This window comes from Hipposideros armiger, unplaced genomic scaffold (genome assembly GCF_001890085.2).
Source record: "Hipposideros armiger isolate ML-2016 unplaced genomic scaffold, ASM189008v1 scaffold_134, whole genome shotgun sequence".
Lineage (NCBI taxonomy): Eukaryota > Metazoa > Chordata > Mammalia > Chiroptera > Hipposideridae > Hipposideros > Hipposideros armiger.
Genome location: NW_017731484.1, coordinates 2,769,424 through 2,775,500, shown reverse-complemented (window position 1 = coordinate 2,775,500; position 6,077 = coordinate 2,769,424).

Here is a 6,077-nt window from a genome sequence, read left to right as displayed (position 1 = left end):
CGTGAGCGGCCAGCAGCCACTGTGAGCAGCCGTCCAGAAGCCGGCAACTGATCTGCCTCACCCGGGAAGAATGCAATGATGGTGCCAACTTGGGCCAGTGAAGCAACGTCCTCCACAACTAGACTGAAGAACAAAAGGCCAGCAACTTGTCTGTTCCCCTTCCCCAATTCCCCAGCGCTGTTCCTATCCCCCAATTCCCCAATAAAAAATCTTAAAAAAAAGAAAAAAGAAAAAAAGCTAGGTCAATATTTTTTTAATTGGGTATTTTCTCATCAGATAGACTCTAGACACACACAGCTTAGGCTTCCACTGGTGGAGTAGGGAGTGAAGCCAATGTGTGTAACTCAGGCTGTTAAACCTCTTCTACTTAAGAGGGTAAACAAGGTTTGGGAATGGCTGGGAGGCAGGATAATCTACAATGACAGGCCGCATAAAGTAGGGCTTGATAGGGCAACCATGTAATTTATCACTCCAAATAGGATGCTTTTGAGAATGAAAGGGAACACTAACCAGAAGGAATGCTGGAATAACAGGAGTAAAGCTGGACTGGTCTGGCAAACCAGGATATATGGTCACCCTGGGTTTAGAAGTGGTTCCAAAGGCTGAAATGTTTGTACGTGCACACCTGTCTGCATCCAATACTCAGAGGGCAACTGGCCCTGGAGGTGTGCTCCTGAGTGCCCCTGGCCCCATCTGGGTGTTTCCTTATTCTCCCCCAAACACGACATGCATTTTCCTGCCAGAATCTGTTCGTTCTGTTCTCCCGGTCTAGAATGCTCTTGCCTCATCTGGCCGCCTACCCGACACATTCGCCTAAGAGTTTCTCAAACTCTGCACTACAGCCCTGGGCCTTGGAATCTGCCTTTTCCATCAGCCCCTATTTCCACCCTCTGCCAAAAAGCTTTTGCTGTAGGTTATAAAATTTTTATGGTAAACCTATGTCTTTGAACCCTCCGCTTTTAATTCAATGTCAGGCATATGGAGGCAGGGGAGTTCCTCAGTGAACTGAAAGGAGCCTTTGTCTTATAATGATGTCAATGACCTTTCTTTGTCTGACTCCCTATTCTGTATCATCTCTTTTGTCACTTAGACATACCTTAATGTATTCTTTTGAAAGATAGTGCTTAGGTCATAGTGAATTGATGACCATCCAGGGAAGGGTTGCAACAGAGCTTCCACTCTTGGGTCTCCGCTTGTGAGTTAACAACTATTTACTGAATACAGGGCATTGTGCTAGGCCCTTTTGTTCCTGTCCTGAAGAAACTTAGAAATGAGCTCTGAAAACACAGAATATGTGTATCAAAAATACAGATGCTAGAACCAGACTGCCTGGGTTCAAATCCCAGTTCTGCCATGAAGTTGGACAAGACATTTGACCTCTCTGTGCCTTAGCTCCTCATCTATAAATAAGACTAACAATATTCTCAACTTCATAGAGTGTTGTGAGGATTAAGTTAAAGTATATAAAACAGAGTAGTGATGGCAAGTAATAAGAGCTAAGTACAAATAAGAGCTATTATCATTAATATTATTACATAAAAAGCATGATATTTAATTATCTGCAATACAAAACAATAAAGTAATATAAAGGAAGCTGAAACTTTAGTATTGAAAGCCTAAGTGCTACAGAATGTGATTTATCAGAGTACCCATAGATATATTTATATAATTAAATGTACGGATATAATTAAAGATCGTTCTCTCTAAGCACTGCGTGTATAATGCAGCAGACCAAGCTTTAAAATGTGCCCTTCCAGTATATAGGACTCCTTTCTTCATCTTAAGGTGCTTAAATCCTTCCCCTGCCTCTTTAAACTGTTTAAAAAATAAATTCACACTTAGAAAAAGTTGCAAGAGTAATACAAAAAGTATCCCTTTTACCCAGATTATTTAATTGTTACATTTTTACTACACTTGCTGTGTGCTCGAGTGTTGTGTGTGTATGTGTCTGTTTGTGTGTACCCTATGATTGTGTCTTTCTGAATGATTTGAGAGCAAATTGTAGATCGCAAGGCCCTCAGCTGTCTGGCATGTATTCTGCCCACCCCCAAAAGACACTTCCTTACATGACCACCATATAAAACTCCAAATAAGGAAATTCACGTTGATTTGATGCTACCACCCATTATTCAGACCCCATTCAAATTTCACCAACTGTCCCAGTAATGTCTTTTGCTTTCCGGTCCACGACCAGTTCGAGAACACATGTTGCCATTAGTTGTCAGCATCCTTCAGTCTTCAATCTGGAACAACAGTAACCTCAATCTTTCCCTTGGCATTCATGCCTGGACCATTTTAAAGAGTACAGGCCTTTCATTCTGTAGGGTGAATTTTCTGTCTGATTTTTCCTTTTGACTATTCATAGAGGCCATGCCTTCCGGGCAGGAATCCCTCAGAAATGTAGCTGCGCTCTTCTCAGTGCATCACACTAGGGATCAATGTCATCCGGTAACACTGCTGGTGATGTGAACCTTAATCGCCTGGAAAAGTTGCTGTCTGTAAAGTTTCTCCATAAAACCACCATTTTCCCATTTGTAATTGAACAGTATGTTGTGAGGAAATAATCTGGAATGACACCAGCATAGCCTTCCAATTCAGACCTCATCCGTTAGCTGTAGCTCCCATAGATGACTACCTGATAACTTCCATTGTAATGATGGCCCTTTGAGATCCTATTTCTGTTATTCTCTCTACATTTAGTAGTCTGTATTCTGTAAAGAAGAATTTTCCTCCTCCCCACTTATTTATTTGTTTATTCTTTGTTGCATTCATTCATTCATGTTAGTATGGACTCATTGATTCTTTTTCAATGAGCTGTATCCATTATTTATTTTAATGCTCAAATTGTTCTAGATTTGGCCAGTGGGAATCCCTTCAAGATGGATACTATGTCTTTTTGACATGTCCTCATTATTCCTTGAGCATTTCCTTAATTTCTGGCACAGAAAGATGTTTCAGACCTATCTTGTACTTTTCCTGCCCCCGGAGCCTTGGTTCCTTTTACCTGGATTGTGTTTAGAAACCAAGATCTAGGCCTTCAGTGAGCTCATTGCTACTAGGGAGTCATTGTTTCTAGGCCCTCCCAGTGGATAGAGCTGGAAAATAAATGTATACATATGTACACATACACATATGCATTTATAACAAATTTTTTATCTTTCTATATATACATTTAAAAATCATGAGTTCAGGGGCCAGCCGAGTGGCTCAGTTGGTTAAAAGCACGAGCTCTGAGCAGCAGGGTCGCCGGTTCGATTCCCACATGGACCAGTGAGCTGCACCTGAGCTGAGCTGCCACTGAGCTGCCAACAGGTGGCAGGATGGCTCAGCTGGTGAGAGCACATGCTCCTAACAACAAGGTTNTGTTGTTCAGCATCTTAGCTGTAGAGGGCAGTGTCACTGGCCCTCATATGTGGGATCCGAACCGGGGCCCTCTGGCGTCCCAAGCCAGTTCTTAACCATCTCGCCACTCGGCCGGCCCTGAAGCCAGTTCTTAACCAACACGCCACTCGGCCGGCCCTAAAGACAGTCGTTTTAATTCAGGTTCTTGTTTTGTGTAATAATTTTGTGAAACTATTACCATGTTCTAGAACAGGACCCAGAGTAAAAGGGTCCTGCTGGTCCTCCCTGAAACAGCAGCCACCTGCTTTGCCCTGCAGCTGTCATCCCCTCTCACCTTTCACCACCTGTAGCCTACATTCACATATAGCATTGAGCACCGTTCTAGACCCACAGGGAGCACGGAATAAATGTGGGCTCCTGTCCCCTCCTCACCCCCAGACACCGAGATCTGGCTTCTACCCTCACCACCATATTGGAGCACTCGGCCAAGTGTGTAAGTAATAGGTTTTGGGGTGAGGCCAGCTAGTTTAGAGTCCCTGCCCTTCCACTTGCCAGCTGTGCGACTCTGGGGAAGTCACTTAACAGATCTGAACCTCCCTGTGCAGTTTAATAGCAGTACCTACCTCAGACGGTGGGTATGAGGTGCAAGGCAGGTGAAGCCCTTAACCTAGAACACAGCACGTGATTGGTTCACATAATGGATCCCGAGATACCAATGTAGTGACTTTCTCTCAGTCTTCTGACCTCGGTCGGTCCCTCTTCATTTAGAGACGCCTGCCTCCATGGATTTCAGCAACTCTGTGCTCTCTCTCGGTTCTTGACTGTTTTCATTCTGACTCTGTCTTTTGGGCCCTCTCCCTTGGCCGTCTCATTCACTTACCACTTCTGCGTCATGACTCCACATCTAACCCTCACGCAGGACCTCTATCCGGAGCCACAGGCCTGCATATCCAGTACCTCCTGGTAAGCGCCTTCCCTCCTCCGTGCATTCCCCAAACAAATGGTTACGTATGAACATGAGCATTTCATAGGTTTCACAGATGTGTTCATACTTCTCCTGTGGTTATCCTCAGCACCTTACACTCAGGATATCCAGGGCCACCTGTATTTGTGGCCTCTGCTTGTCTTGATAGTTCTACCTCCCCGCTGTCCAGGCTCAAAGTCACAGAGTTACCTTGGAATGCCTACTCCCCACAGCTCTTCACATATAAACAGTTGCCACGTCCTATGGATTTGAATTATAATTAAAAAAAAAAACCTATCCTTCCTTTCTCTTCCCACTGCTGCTATCCCAGCTTGTACTCATATTACTTTCCTTCTTTTCTTTTCGTTTTTTTAAATTTGAACAATTGCAATACCCTCCTAACTGGTCTCTGCCTCAACCTTTACCAATTGCAGTTCAGATCTACGGAGATTGAATCATGCCATTCATTTGCCTGGAAACTTTCAAAACAAGATGCAAGCTTACTACCCACCATGAAGAGACTACAACATCTCCTGTAAATTTATCTCCCTCACCATCAAACCCAACCAATACCTACCTTGTTTTTGCACCTCTCACACCTCTTCCCATGCACATTGGCCTCAACTGTTCTTTATACCTGCAATTCTTTTCATTCTTTCCACCCCCACCCCAGTTTTCTTCCTGTTAAAACCCTGTGCTCACTTAAGGAATGCCACAAAGGCCCTTTTGTGCATCCCTTTAAAATTGCATTTTATCCCCTTCGGTAGCTGTTACAGTGTTTAGCACATAGACGGAGCCCAAAGATCACTTCATCAAGTCTACCAAACAGCTCTAGTGATACATAGGTTAGTTTGCAAATATGGTCTAGCATTTAAGCTACTTGCTGAGTTTAAATAAATGAAAAGAAAACCTCAGGGAAACATTCCTGCAGTAAGCTGTAACTTTAGCTTCTCATCTAAACATAATTTGAATTTGATGAAGTAATTCTAATATCAAATTTTCTAAAAGGATTTTTAAAATCTTTCAAATGGCTCATTAAAGGAACCCTTTCTATTCAGTAAACCTCTTTCCCCAGAAAACTCTTTTGTATAGTTCCTGCAGACATTCACAGGAAAAAAAGCAATCCGGCTATTTAAAATGCATCAGGTGGGTCCAACGCCCTTCAGGCTTTGCTTTACATAAACCTGAACTAAAATCACAACAATATTTTGAATTGGCAATAAAATTAAACAGAAAGTTTGTGATGGCATAAAATGTTTTGATCTGAGGGATTTATATAAGCCATTTTGATTCTCAAAAGGGCCTCAAGACATCTGTTTGACTTTAAATCTGAAAGCAAATGTAAATAAGCATTTAAATTTCCATGTAAAAGATAGTCGAAAGTGTGTTTATTGAGACACTTTTCTAACACCATGGACTTAATTACTTAAGAGCAGTGGTCTGTTCCTAATAGTCCTCTAAGTACCTGGAAAAGTAGTAGTTGTATTTTTTTTTTTTGAAACAGCAATGAACACATACTTTCCTCTCATTTTAGTAGGTTTCTAATGGAATACAAACCACTTTGAGATTTGGATTATGTCAATTTCTGGACAATTTTTAACACTGTACGTGTGTGTTTTATCAAATTACATACGGAGGCCATTTGATTTGGTGATTAAGACCACTTAGAAAACTAGGTCAGGGCCGGCCGAGTGGCGCGATGGTTAAGAGCTGGCTTGGGATGCCAGAGGGCCCCAGTTCAGATCCCACATATGAGGGCCAGTGACACTGC